Raw genomic sequence first — 14786 nt, forward strand, 5'->3', positions numbered from 1 at the left:
TGTCTAAATATATCTTTGAATCGCTCATAGCAAAAATGAAAACAAAATTTTTAGAAAAACTTAAAGATTTCGACAATTTACTTTTGTTTTTCAATTGAAAAAGATTAAACAAAACACTTTCAGTGACCGGGACAATAAATGAGCGTTCATTAACAACATTTTCCCTCAAATTTACAGTAACTGCAGTTCATAATATATGGCAATTTACGTGTCTTTCTAGTAAAAATGACTGGGTTTTAAGGTTTTCTTATTGAAGCGTATCAGCAACTTATTGGTGTCCCTAAAAACTAAAACCTTTTATGGTTTGACTTTTTTTTGGCGGGGGAGATATATATATATATATTTTTTCAAATCAGGGCCACTTTGTCGTGTATCAAAGGGATCTCTGCACTCGAGTGGGGTGCGTAGTCTGTGTTCTTCCATTCACAGTAGTGATTTGAGGAGTATGGTAAACAGAGGAGTCGCATTCCACCATGCCGGACTCCACCCAGAAGACAGACGAAACATCGAGACCATGTTCATTCAAGGTCACTCAATTTTAAAACGTGTTAAATAAATGCTAAATTCCTAGATTAGAACGAGCATTTTCGAGTTTCTCGGGTCATTATTTTTTCAAAAAAATCAGATTTAATCAACTAACATTTAAGTGCTGATTTAAATTATCCGGACAAAACGATTAAAACTTGAAATTGAAAACGCGTTTTTCTCAAATTGGGTTGACTTAAGGTGAAAAACGATGAAGACAAAACTTGCTTAGAATTTCAGCAAAATTAATAAAGTGCAATTTGTTTCGCAAAACTCGGGTCCAAAATTTAACCCCAAAAACGACAATTTTCGGCTTTTTAGTCAATTAAAAGTTCAGCCAAAACTATTGGTTCAAATGCTGACAATAGCCCAACTAAATTTTAGGAGGTTATGATCTCCATAAATTAGTGCAAAACGTCTAAAATTTGTTTTTAAATGAACTGGTACTTTAAACAGTATAAGTATTATTGAAATTTTTTGGCTATCAAACGGAAATATATTTAATTATAAAAAAACTGAGACGATTATATTCTTGTTAAATTTTTTTGGGCGATGAAAGAGGCTCACTTTGATAAAAATTTTGTCAGAAATCGAACCAATAGTTTTGGTGTAATTTTTGAAAAGTGTAAATTTTGAAAAAGCCGAAAATTGTCATTTTTGGGGTAAAACATTGTCATTTTTTAGCAAAACAAGTAGCACCATATTAATTCTGCTGAAATTCTAAGCAAGTTTTGTTGTCTTCATTGTTTTTCACCTAAAGTCAACCCACTGTGAGAAAAACGCGCTTTCAATTTTAAGCTTTATTCGTTTTGTCCAGATAATTTGAATCAGAACTACGTTTTGTTAACTAATAATACAATGGCCTCTATAATAAATGGCAGAGAAACTGCTTTAAAAATGTATGAAAGTTGTTTGGTTTTGCAGACAAGTCGCGGCGATTTTCAACGTCTGTTTCTTTTTTAGGCCACCTGCCTGTACTTTTCTCGACATCAACACTCTCCGTGGGTGTCAATCTTCCTGCGCACCTGGTAATAATCAAGTCTACTGACTGTTACCAAGGGGGAGTGGTAACACCAGCTCCTATTTCTCAGATTATACAGATGATAGGCCGAGCAGGCAGACCCCAATTTGACACCCATGCCAAGGCAGTGATAATGGCCAAGAATCAAGAGAAGGAAAAACTGCTGAAATGTCTGGAGGGCCAGCAGACGATCGAGAGCTGCTTGCACTTGAGTATTCTGGAACACCTCAACACGGAGATCAATTTGAGAACAGTCAAATGTAGACAATCGGCTCTGATTTGGATGAAGTCGACATTTTTATATGTCAGAGTGCAGAAAGATCCGCGGAAGTATTGTTTGAAAATCGAACCTGGATCAAGCGAGTCTATTGATCAGTTCTTAACTAACATCGTGGCTGAGAACTTGGACTGTCTGGAAAGAGCTGAACTGGTTCAGAGGTCTAGATTGACGCAGCGACGGGTCGAATCTGGAGAGTGTTTCTCGATAACTACGTTGGGAGCCATAATGGCCCTGAAAGCTTTGAAGTTCAAGACTATGGAACTGTTTTTAGGACTCTCGAAATATGAGTCAATCCACCAACTGGTAACGTGCCTGTCTAAAATTGAAGACCTTAGTGGAACTGTTCTAAGAACGGATGAAAGGAAAATATTGAATTCGCTCATTACCAGAATTCCATATAAGCTACATATCAGCAAAGTAAAAACAGCTTCCGATAAAGCATCAGTGTTGATACATGCTACCCTGTCTTCAGTTCAAATTTCGGAGTTTAACATCCAACAGGATGTCAATCAAATTTTCAAAATTTTACCCCGAGTGGCTTCAGCTCTAGTGCAAGTTATGGAGTACAGAAAATTCTTCATGACCTTGAAGAATGCATACTTGCTATTGCAATCAATTCGAACTAGAATGTGGCACAACTCTAAATTTGTTTCCCGCCAGATTCATAGGTTGGGTCAAAGTTCGGCGTCTCTTTTGGCTCGTGCAGGCTTCACGACTTTTGCTAGCATCCGACAAGCGGACCCGAGGAACTTAGAGGTTGTTTTGAACCGCCATGCCCCTTTTGGAAATGCACTTACCGAGTTCGCAAAATATGTTCCAGAAGTTAGCTTGAAAATGAACCAGCTTTCTTCAACTGAAGGTCAAATCTCAGTCGAGGTAATATTGACGCTCGAAAATGTTGCAGACATTTCTCGGAAATCGAACGCATCACAGTGGCATAAATTCGCAGTCATAGTTGGAACTAGTCAAAATGATCTGCTATTGGAAACTAAGGTAAGTGAAAGGGTTCTGAAGACAAACAAAGTCTGGACAAGAACCATCTCGGCGCCTTCTGACAAATCACTTCTGGCTTACTGTATAAGCTCAGCTTGGTGTGGAGTAGGCGCAACTTGCAGCATTAAAAAGATAGACTTTAATGATCTACCAGACAATGGAAACCCATTTGTTCTTTTGCCCCAAGAAATCCAAACCCTAAGTAAATCGGGTGCGAGGGAGAAAAGGGGTAAAGAAACTGAAAAGAATCCTAAAGAAGCCCAGGTTTGTAAACACACGTGCAAGGATAAGAGCATTTGTGCACACAGCTGCTGCAAGGTCGGCTTAGTTTCTCAGAAACTGAACACGTCAGCTCCGACCGAATTGAAGACTTTGGCTTCTAGTGTAACTCCTAAAGTACAAAGTGCATTTTTGGGTAACTTAAACCCCGCAAAAGAGACGCGGCCAAAAGTTTCCTCTGTATTCAGTCCTTCTAGAACGTTGTCTTTCACTCAAAATGAAATTGTTGGCGCCTCGAAAAGTAATCAAATCAACTTTACCCAAATGTCTGCACCTGGTCGATCTATTTTGAAAACAAAGTCAGCATACGAGTCTTACAGTTCAAGCAGAGAAAATAGTGCTACAAGCACGCCTAATATAAACCGAGATGGAAATGGTTCGAAAAAGATGCAAAATGATGAACGAAATAAACTAGGGGTTGGTTCATCGAACACACATAAGAAGAAATTCGAGTTCAAACCAAAAGAAAGGCAAGATACACCAGTTCCTAGTAACATCATCAAAGTAACAGATTGTGCAAGTGAAGTTGAACTGCAAAAGGTTACCACTCCGGTAAAGCGAAAACTACCTGAGGAAAGAGATTCGGTTCATGTAGTTGGCCCGTCGCCTTCGAAAAAGTTGTCATATACTCCGGATTTTTATTGGAAAAAGGGCCATAATGAACCAACAGTTACCATGCCGCTGAGCAATAGTGTTAAAGTTGATAACAATCAAGGAGAACTCTTGGTTTTCGGCGATTTTGCTGACGATGACGGATCGATCTCTTACAGTCCCATGGAAGAACCTGAAGTTTTGGCAGTCAAGAGCCCCGAGTCAACAAAAGCTATTGGAAAATCATTAGATCAAATTATGGAGGCTAAAATAAAAACCGTTGATTTTGAAATCGATGTTTGGGACGACGATTCTTTTGCATTTGATGTAGAAGAATTAGAAAGACAAGCGGATTGCGAATACATACCCCATGTGTCAAACTACAAAACTCCAGCCTTTAAATCGTCGAAAACAATCGGTCATTGCAAACCCAAAGTTGACAGTAGAGATCAATCAAGCAACGCTCAAGAAATTATTGTGAGTAAAATCCACACGCCAAAAGTATATTCGGTGAGAAAGCAATATTTAGCAGAGAAACTTGAGTCAAAAGTTAACAATTTAGCACCGATATGTGAAATAAAAAACCCAGTTTGGAAAGAAAAGAATAAAGATAGTGGTAATATTTCTGTTCTACAAGAATCAATAACTCAAAAACCATACGAATTTGGTGATAAAATATCGGCACCAATGAAAGAAATGTATGGTAGCCAACCAAAGAGAACCATCGAAGATCTAGACCGGAAGCTGGGGTTGAAGTTTACTGATCCATACAAAGTATCAAAACCGGTGGATTATGCCAATATTGATGATGCAGAGATAGCAAAAATTGATATCCTTTGTTTAAGAACATTCTACAAATACATGAAACAGACAGCTCTGTCGACTTCTTGAAATATCGTGAATGAAACATTTTTCCTCTCACTGATTGCGCTGGGGTTATTTATTACAGTGAACGCTTGAGTTATACTAAACAAACTAACGCTTGATCATTTGTTTTCGTTCTGCGTCGAACATTTTTGTGTTCAATTCCTGTGACCAGTCTTACTCCAATATATAACCCAGTGCTGAATTATCATCGATGCTGATGACATTTAGATAAGACTTCTAATTATTGGGCCTGCGATGAAAGTAACTAATTATTAGAGCAATGAACGTAGTGAAGACTCTTATATAGGTCTTGATGATTTTTTTTGTTTTTTTTCAGGAAAAAGTCTTGAAATGCTCTAATAACTACAGACGTGCATTCATATATATTAATGCATTTGCATATATGAATGCACTTACGTATATATTCACTTTTTGAGTTCAATTGGGCTCTTTTTTCTTTTAGAGTAATTTTTCTGTTCACATCGTCGGATTGTAAAAAAATTTGGCATGCGGACTGATTAGGCCATGACAAACATATTTGGTCTTCATATTCAACCTTGCAAAACCACTCGTTACCATGAAATCGATGCTCATGTAAGGTGGGGGGGGGAGAAAAAGAGCCTCAATGGAAATTCATTTGCGGAAGCTTAAGTAAACAGCACTCTTCAAATACGAACGTGGAAATGGAGCGAAAAAAAACCGCGAACAATTTCTAGATTCGAAACTGGAAGTTATTTTTTTTAGATTTGCAGCGGAATGAAACTTTACCCATTGATCCAGTTTTCTCAAGTTGGGTTAATCTTATAAAAAAACCGCCTATCTTAAATTGTTCTAGAAATTCATAGAGCTTAAATGGCATCTATTTTTTTTCTTTAAAATTCGAAAGTTGAGATTTTTTCAACAAAGTCAGTGTTTTTTTTTCTGTTTGCTTGCGTTCATTACTCTTTTCCAACTGTCTGTTGGCTATGTTTTTTTTTGCACTCTACTGTTTTTTCTTCCGACAAGTTTCGTTATTTTGACTAGCTGATTTAACAGATTTTTCATACCATTGAAACATTAATTTTCTGAGCTAAAATAAAAGGTACTAGCAATCATTTGAAGTTGTAGATTTGAACGATTGCCAATATGATATTATTAACGCGCTGGCCTTGCTTCAAAAATTTTGGAAAAAAAATGCATTTTCGATATATTTTTGAAAACTTTTTTTTTGTCTATTGTGGGCTCTGAGAATTAGCAAAGATTTGGTTTTCTCAAGCGTTATCTGTGATTTTTGCTACTGTTTGCGAAGTGCAACTTCACCTCGGTGTTTAATTTCAGCTTGAAAATATTCATCAGGTCAAATGAATTCAGGTTAACGAACTGTTATCAGTTGATGTCTGCCTGCAAGCAATGTGGGTTTATAGCCATCGAGCATAGTAAAGGTATTACAGTTGGAATTTTAGTTACACGAGTTGTCGTCGATTTTTTTGCTACGAGTTGAGAACTTTCAGTGAAATTTAAAATTTATCTATTTATCTATACATTTAACTGGCTTTTCACATGACACATTCTTAAGAAGTCTCTGTTGAAATTTGATCTTGAATTTGAATGTAAAAACACTGCGGCGGACCTGTGTAAGAGTTCTCCCAGAGGCTGCAAAGTTGGTCACAAATAGCGATTGCTCAAATCCTCTTAGCCTACAAGATATGGAAATTTTTGTGATTTATCAAAAACTTAAGAAGAAACTTAGATTTTGAAAAATTCACAAAGCTTGAGGTTCTTAACCCAATAGTTGGGTGCTTTCAGGTTACTCTCAGAGCTTGCAGATGTGGCCGATAATTATGACTGCTCAATTTATTTAGTTTCCGAGTTATGACGCTTTTTTGATTTTTCAAAAAAAAAAACATGTAAAGAAAACGGGACTTCTCAAAAACCTTAACCCTGTTGTGGGGTAATGCCAGGGTACTCCCAAGGTTTTCGAAAGAATCTTGAAAAGCAGTATATTTGGGAAACTATAAAAGGTATTAGTTTCTCAGATATAACGTTTTAAGTGGTTTTTCGAAAACTTTCCAGTTTTTTCAAGTGTGGCCTACCAATATGACTGCTCTATTTTGTTATATTTCCGATGTATGACGGTTTTTCTGATTTTTCAAAATTTTCCAAAAACAGATTTGAAGATAACTGCTGAAAGTTCTCATCAATATGGTTCGTAATTTAACGGTATTTTGATTTTTTTGGTGTACTCCTGGTTGATGCTTATATAGCTTCCAAATATGACTTTTCAAATCTATTATTTTTCCTAGGCATGACGTTTTTAGGATTGTTTTCAGAAGTTTTCAAAGACTGCAAATTTTAGGATTGCAAACTACTATCCGTGCAACAGCACCATAAACTTTCATTCCCATTTTTTTCGAAATCGTATCGTTTTGCATCCCTTTGTTTCTATCACAAATTCCCCTCCCACTCATCAAACCTAACTTTAAATCTGTTTGTTTTTTAGAAGAATTCAACCAAATAATCACTGAGAGACTCGATTTTTATGACGTTTAACAATAGCACTGACTTAAGCAACTTCGTTTTTTGTAATTTTTAACCCTTTTTAAAAAGGGTCCACACAAAGCGCTTAACAAATGCAATCAAGGACGAGCCTACTCCCAAAGTTCTCCCGCACATACTACCCTCCATCTCTTTAACTGCCTCACAAACCCGACTGAACTGATGCCAATAGACCTGTGGTTACGGCCGGGTACACAAGCAATGTTCTTTAGATTCGGGACGAGTTGGCACTTTTTCTTGTAACCATCTTATTCAACAGAATCAGTGAATTATTTGTTAGGTTGCTTTATTTTCCAAAAAATTCCCATACCTTCAACTGATTCTCCTAATTGGGTGATAAAGTTAAATTGCTCGAGTCCGACCAGGTCCTCTGCTTTTTGCAAACGAAATATTTTCTAGCTCATAACCATTCCGATTAGCAAGGGTATTGTTGCGCTTGCTAGACTTTTTCCGTGAACAATTTGCTGGCAGAATATATAGAAAATTAGAATCGTCAATTTTTCTAAGGTATAATGTACGTAATATTGGCGTGTGCGGTAAGCGTTCTTACATATTTAGTTTTCTTCGCCGAAAGATGTCGGTAAGTTTTCGGCTTATGGCTGGCGGCTGTAATTCTACATCCCTGCGTTTTCCTGCTTTGTTACCGAAATTTCAAATCAACTTAAGACTCGTGAAAGATGTATAAGAATAGTATATCGTATTTCCATATTCAAAGCCACCATTGTTCCTGTTTGTTTTCAAAATTTGAATCCTTCGTCTAGTTTATTTTTCTAATATGTGTTTTTCGAAAGTTTTAAGATGAAAAAAAAAGTTTTTCTACGTCATTTGAAGGTTGAAATAGATTGGTTTTGCAAGTGGTGCGAAGCTCAGCTTTGTCTATAAGTTGAAAATGATTGATCTTTCATTGGCAAAAAAATATAGTACGTAGCACTTAATAGGATGATTCTACTATAAATGATTGTGTTATATAGCGACTTATTTCATTTTCGTAAGTTCACATGTTTTCCCAATCCAACTCGCAATTTTTTTTTCGTTTTTGTAAACCTATTAGCTGCATAGTACTGGCCCTTGAATAGCTTGTGTTCTCCGCTTTATCACGAAGCACCAGTTGCCTAATTTTGTAGGTCAGCCGAATTGGATACCCGAGTCGTTTTGATTCTTGTAGAGGGCATTTAATCTTCAAAACTCAATTATTTATTTTTTTGCTTTTGTTTCTTTGGTTTTACCTTTTCAAAGCTTTTTTTTGTGTTTTTCGCCTTTTGTCATTTTTTTAGCAATCTAATTTTCTATGCACACCATCTTGGAAAAATGTTTGTCCCAAACTCGAAACTCATCTCTGATAATTTGAAACATCGTCTTAAGAACTTTTTTGATTTTAAGATTGTCATTAGTTAGAAATTTGTTCTGTTAGAAACTTTTTAATTGTTTCCATCTTTGCTTGTATTTGCGAAATGCAATTTCACGTCTGTGTTTCACTTGCGAAAAGCCATTGTATTAATAGTGGGAACTAGACTTTGTAACAAGTTTTGATGCACTGTTTGAAGCGTTGCATTGATTGCTGGTTATTTAGCTGACAAAAAAGTTACTACAGCTGCTCGAACCCTTTTTTTCTCACGCGAAGTCAGGTACCACAAATAAGTGACAGTATGGTTGGAACGATATATCTTATGAAATCCTTTCCAGTCATGATTTGAACGACATCATAAACAAAAAGTTTTACTTCAAAAAGTGTTATCAGCGTCCAGAAAAACCTGTGTGGAGTTTTTCCTTCAACGTGCAAGGTTGCAAAAAACGACTTATACTCCATGAAGACTAGTTTTAAAAGCTTCCTTCAGCGCTTCTTTGGCACTCAAAACGTTTTTTAATTCAAAAAATAATCAGCAGAAAAGGTGGAAAAAATGATTTTTTTTTCGGTTAAGTTGTTTTCTAATTTTTGAAGGCATGTGTAGTCGATTGTGCCTAATTAACTTACTTTATAAGCATTCGCCTAATTTCTCTCATCACGCCAAAAAACGTCACAAAATTGAATTTTAAAATATAAATGTTTTTACGTTTCTATTGTGATCGAAGTTTTTTTTCTACCGGCCACCCTTGTTACCAGCAATTAGCTACTATTGTTGCCGTTGTAAGTAGCTAGTAAATCGCAATCGGGCGCCGAGTTTTTTACTAGAAGAACGGGTATCTCTGGTACATATCAGCGCTTCCTGGTATTCACTGAAAAATTGTTATGAGCTCATTGCGGTTGTTTCTCTCCAATTTCATGAAAGATGGTTTGTCGATTTTTGCCTAATTTTGCCAGCAACCAACACCTTTTCTTCGCCAAGAAAACCCGTGCAGTTATCCGATCAGAAGTTATTCGGTGCGCCACGATATGCAATGACTTGTTCTATACCCATCGCAAATGAGTTTATTGTACTGGTAGTGAGGCAAGTACATAGAAATGCCTACAGTTTCTCAGTGCTCATACGAGCGACCAGGTAGAGAGCTAAAATAGTCGACACTGGTGTTGGAAAAGGTTGTTGTTGTTTGGCGGGTAGATTAAAGCTGTCCGCTTTGCGCTTGCGACATGATACGCAGTTGTACGTAATCAACGATGCCCGATTTTAACATTCCTCATCTTGGCACAGCGGCTGTAATCCAATTTCTGATGTAATTTTCGAATGTAGACATTCCAAGGCAACGATTTGACAAACTGACTTCTGCAATATCGGGTGCCTTGTGTTCACCTCAGTATCAACTACGCGACTATTTTGCTGAGTTGAAATGAATGTCGCCGGTTTGTTTGCTCTGTTGGTAAAATTTTTTGAAGCTTTTCTTGGCGGAGATGATCTAATTCAGTATTTATCAGCCTAACTGCTACTCGTTGCTGGGTTTCATTGATGTTCGTATCAGCGATAATTGATTACTGATTTTGGACTGCTATCAAATTAAAATACTGAATCCTTTTAAATTTTTTGGACCTAATTTTTCAACGGTAATAATTGAATGGTTTCACTCCGGTTGTTTCTCCGTGAATATTTCTCTGTGAGTTTTCGTTAGATTATTTGTCTAGTTTGGCATTATTTCACTTCCCAAGTCTCACAGTCACGAAACAATTATGATATAGTTATCAGTATCAAATTTTTGCTTTTTTGTCCGACCTTTGAAAATGGGGAGGATCTTTGTTTTCGGGTGTGTTTTAGTTTTTTCTGTCCTCGCAAAATTAAGTACTACAAATTTTCATGGAACTGGTTTTAGTGATATATCATATTAAAGCCCTTACAGTCATGATTCGAACTGCTTCAAAAAATTTCGAAAAATTTTCCCCGTGTCGAGAAAAACCGGTTTGAAACTTTTGTTTTTTTTGTCTTATTTCGAGCGAATAAAGCAAGTTAGCATTCTTATTCTAACTGGTTTAAAGCTTACAGTAGCTGAATTTAAAACGTCAAAACTTAGTTTTACTTGAGTAACGTTACTTTACTTTGAGACGTAGTATTTTAGCGCCTTTTTAGAAGCAAAATTCTTTTTGATTTTTCATTTTTCAAGTAACTTTTCTAAAAAAAACTGTTTTCCAATTGGCCTACTTTACTTTGATTGGCGAATATGTCTAAGTTCTAATTTTTTGTTCAGCTCTTTTTATCACACCACGCAGAAAAATCGACAATAATTTGAAAAAACTTTGTTGTATTTTTTTGAGACTATGGTCGGAACATTCTGCGCCACTTGCACAGTAACCGGCTATCCTTGTTCATTTGTGTTTTCATTTTTAACTGTTTGCTTAACCAATCAATCGCTTGTGTTATTTTGCCGAGTTTGTTGAGATTTCATGTTCTTGTTTTGCCAACTGTGTACCTCTTAAATTGTTTTACCGAGAGATTTAGTAGCATGTGTTTTATTGAGCCGTTCAACAGTGCCGAAGTACAACAGTGCTGAAACTGAAAATGTGTTCAACAGTGCCGAAAATTGAGGATATTTGAAAATTTTGGGTTTTGTTTGAAAAATTCTTGACAATTTTTTTGAATGCTGTTTTGTTTTATCAGCTTAATTCCTGCGGTTAGCGGATTAATTGTTGCCTAGTATTTGCTAAAACGGGGTTAACTTAATAAAACAGCAAGGTGGATGGTTTGGTGAGGGTGCTAAATACTTCATAATTTGGAGGCTCCTGTTTTGGATCTTGCAGTGTGCTATTTTTAAAATTCTGAAGCTTGATATCTTGGTACTAGTGTACTTGTTTCATCCTTCGAAAATGCTGTGGTCCTAATAAAAACAGGTACAGTATGTCGTTAATTCTAAGAGAAAGCATCTTTCGGGACTAGTTAGTCACGCGGGTACGAATCCTGTTGTCGACCCCATGGCATAGGTTGGAATCACCCGGTGGCTTTCTTTTTAGAAAATAAGAAAATAGGCGGGACTAATCAGTTAAACTATTTTGTCACGGGAACAAACAAATAAACTAGTACCGATTTCTTAGCACACTTATGTGTAAGTTTACTCGCAACAGGTTTAAAGCTCTATTTCGCCGTTTTTTGCTCGTATTGCTAATTACTTGATTGATTCTGGGTATAATTAGGCCTTAGCCTTTCTCTTAGGTTTACAAAGCCTCCTTTGCTTCAGTTTGTTTTTGAGTTTCAGTTCCGAAATGCAACGCCTGGTTTGTAATGTATGCTTAGACTCACTCATAGAACCCCATGCTCTGCCTTGTGGTCATTCATTTTGTGGACCACCTAGAAAATGTCTGGATGCTGTTAAATTTGAGCCGGAAAAAATTAAATGTGCCGTCTGTAAGAAGAAATTTAATATCAGAGTTGCTGACCTCAAACCTCTCTATGGTATTCGAGAAAGCGTGAACGACATTGCGGCAAAGAGAAGAAAACTAGAAGAAGATTCAAAGGCGGAGGCCGAAACGTGGCCCAAGTGCGTAATTCATCCATGCATGAAGATATCACTGTGGTGTGAGAAGTGCAAGGATAAAATTTGTGTAACGTGCATAGAAGATAGCCATGTGATTCATCCCCTTGAAAGTTACAAGGGAGTGTTGGAAAAACTTGGAGGTGATTTATTAAAAGTGTGTGATGATATCCCTTATAAAATAGCAAACGTAAAACGTTTAGTTGAAGAGCAAGCAAAATTTGTAGAGGAGCTCAAAAACAAGAAATCTGCCTTCGAGAAACTGTATAGTTTAAAAACTAAGATGAAAAAGTTTCATAATAGTATGTCGGAACCTGACGCTGAAATTCATGAGCTGTGTGAGAGAAAGTCTTTCGAATATCTCGAAGAATTAAAAGGTCCCAACAAGTTTAAGTTCGCTGGAAAGTTGCCGTATGACCACGATGGAGAAGATATTCGACTATCTTTTGCGTTCAATCTCTATGAGTTTTCTTTCATAGCCAGGTACCGCGAGGGTTTTGATTTTTACGCGTTCATGTATCCGCTGGCACAGAAAAATAATAAACGGAAGGTGAAAGTTGAGTTCAAGTTCGTCGTTTTCAACTTAACACCGTCCAAAAAATTTGTGCTTCGTGAAACAGAAGAAGTGGAAATGGACTACAATTTGATAGATGGTGTGCAACTACCGGAGAGTATGAAAGTGTCCCCAGAAGGTTGGGTTGATGAGGACGGTGAATTCAGTTTCAATTTTGAAATAGAAAATCTGTATCTTTCTGAGGAACCAGCTTCACCTGAATCGAGTGAATTTTAAAAAAATGGAGTGAAGACGGAATTTTTGTTTTTGATTGAAGTGTTTAGAATGTTATAGTGTTATGGATGCTTGATTTCGCTCTTTTATAACACAAGCCGAGCTTGTATCGTATTCAATTGAGATCTGATATTTGATTCTTTGCTTTTCTGACGACCCACAAAGACTAGAATGGAGCTAATAGTTTAGAATGGGTTTTCTTTAATCATTTTTAAGATTAATGGACGTAGTGAAAACTCTTATATAGGTCTTGCTGATTTTTACTGTTTTTTTTTCATTTGTTCTTGTTAAATTTTGATTTTGTTGCGCTTTAACTTGTGATTTCTTTTTAAGTTCAGCGCATTTCCATTGTTAAAAGGAGGGCAAACTCCACTATTGAAAAGCAAAAGTGTAAAGTCCACGAAAAACGTGATCGACTTCTAATTTCGAAAATGGAAATTAATTATCAGATTTCCCAGCGAAATAAAAGTTTCACCTATTGATCCATTTTTATCAAATTGGGTTAATTTGAACAAAAAAGTGTTCATCATAAATTGTTCTAAAAATTCATAGAGCTTTAAGGCCATCTATTTTTTCTTTGAAATTCAAAAGTTGAAGATTTTTGAAAAACCAGTCTTTTTTTTCAGTTTCCTTGCGTTTATTACTTTTTTCTAACTGTCAGTTGGCTATGTTCTATTCTTCGGTAGAGTCGATTAGGATATCATATCAAGGGCTGTTCATCCCTATTTAGATTTTTAGACAGCATCTAAAGCAATTTCGCGGTTTTGAGGAAAAATTAGTCAAGAAACTTTGCTATACCATTTCAATTTTTCTTCACTATTCATTAAAATTCAAGTAAGATGTTTTAGAACAAGAAGAATGAATGTGAAGGTAAGAAAAAAACAGTTTTTTTACGCTTGCGATAGTAAATGTCGTGTAATCGAACACGAGGCTTTTTCCCGGCGATCTTACTTGTTTTTCTTGTTTATGTGTTGTTACTGAACCTTTAACATCTTCTTGGTTTGTTCTCACTTGGCCTAGAGGTTATGTCGTTGCCTTTGCACCCTGAGATCTGGGATTCAAGTCCCGACCGCATCTTGTTTTTTTTCAGTATGTATAAAATTGACAATTTTTTTCTGGTAAGAATTTAATTGTCGGATTTTCGCTTGTCTGCTCAAGTTTTGTCGGCTTAGTTGCCACATCCCTGGTTGTTCTTGTGCTTTGAGCAATTTTCATTACAGTTGTAAGTGTTGTGCATATTAGTTTCAGGGCGACTGAACACTTTTTTGCAACATCATTTTTTTTTGGCTGAACTGATGTCTGCTCTAAGATTATCGGCTTTGTTTCCGTTTCTTAAGTTCTGATTCGTTGCAAATTTGATATTCAAATGTTTTTCTTGGCATGTTTGCCTACAATAATTTTTTATCGGCATCGGAAAGTTTTGGTAGACCTAGACTTTTTCAACATTTTTTTTCGCTCTATGGCTTTTTATGTTTGTGTTGTATCGCAAATGATGAGCAGCTTCGCCTCGCCTCCTTGTAAAAGTTTAAATTCACAATTTGAATAGTCTTCTGCAATTCGAAATCTTAAAATTGGAATGATGTTCTAAAAAACAACTGTTCCTTCAGCTTTCACCGTAATTATGGCTGAGCACAATTTTGCTGTCCTAATTTATCATATATTTTTTCTGTGATTGAAGTGCGGTAATATGCAGCTCAATTTTTTGTTTTGATCGCTGAAAATGGGGAGAAACTTGGTCTTCGGGTGTGTTTTTTTTCTTGCAAAATCAGGCAGCACAGGTAATCAGCATCGAGTGGTGTTTCAAATTAATGCTTTTTCAGAAGTTATAATCAATTTTCAAAACGTTTTCACAGTGTTGAGAAAAACTGATTTATAACTTTTGAACAAGTTTTCGAAGCTTCATTTAGAGCTTCCTTGGGCGAAAAAAGATTTTCAAAAATTAAAAAAACAAAAACATCATGAAACTATTTTTTTATTTCAGCTTTTGGAGACAAATATATTATCGATAATGATTAATGATT

The 14786-nt window shown here is 36.2% G+C and overlaps 1 protein-coding gene across 2 annotated transcripts in view; it reads left to right on the forward strand.

Annotated features, from left to right (window-relative positions):
• The window catches only part of LOC134840077 (small ribosomal subunit protein uS12), a 96281-nt gene that overhangs the window by 54990 nt on the left and 26505 nt on the right, over window positions 1-14786 (forward strand). The gene's annotated exons all lie outside the window — the stretch shown is intronic.

The sequence above is a fragment of the Symsagittifera roscoffensis genome, chromosome 1 (assembly GCF_963678635.1).
Source record: "Symsagittifera roscoffensis chromosome 1, txSymRosc1.1, whole genome shotgun sequence".
Lineage (NCBI taxonomy): Eukaryota > Metazoa > Xenacoelomorpha > Acoela > Convolutidae > Symsagittifera > Symsagittifera roscoffensis.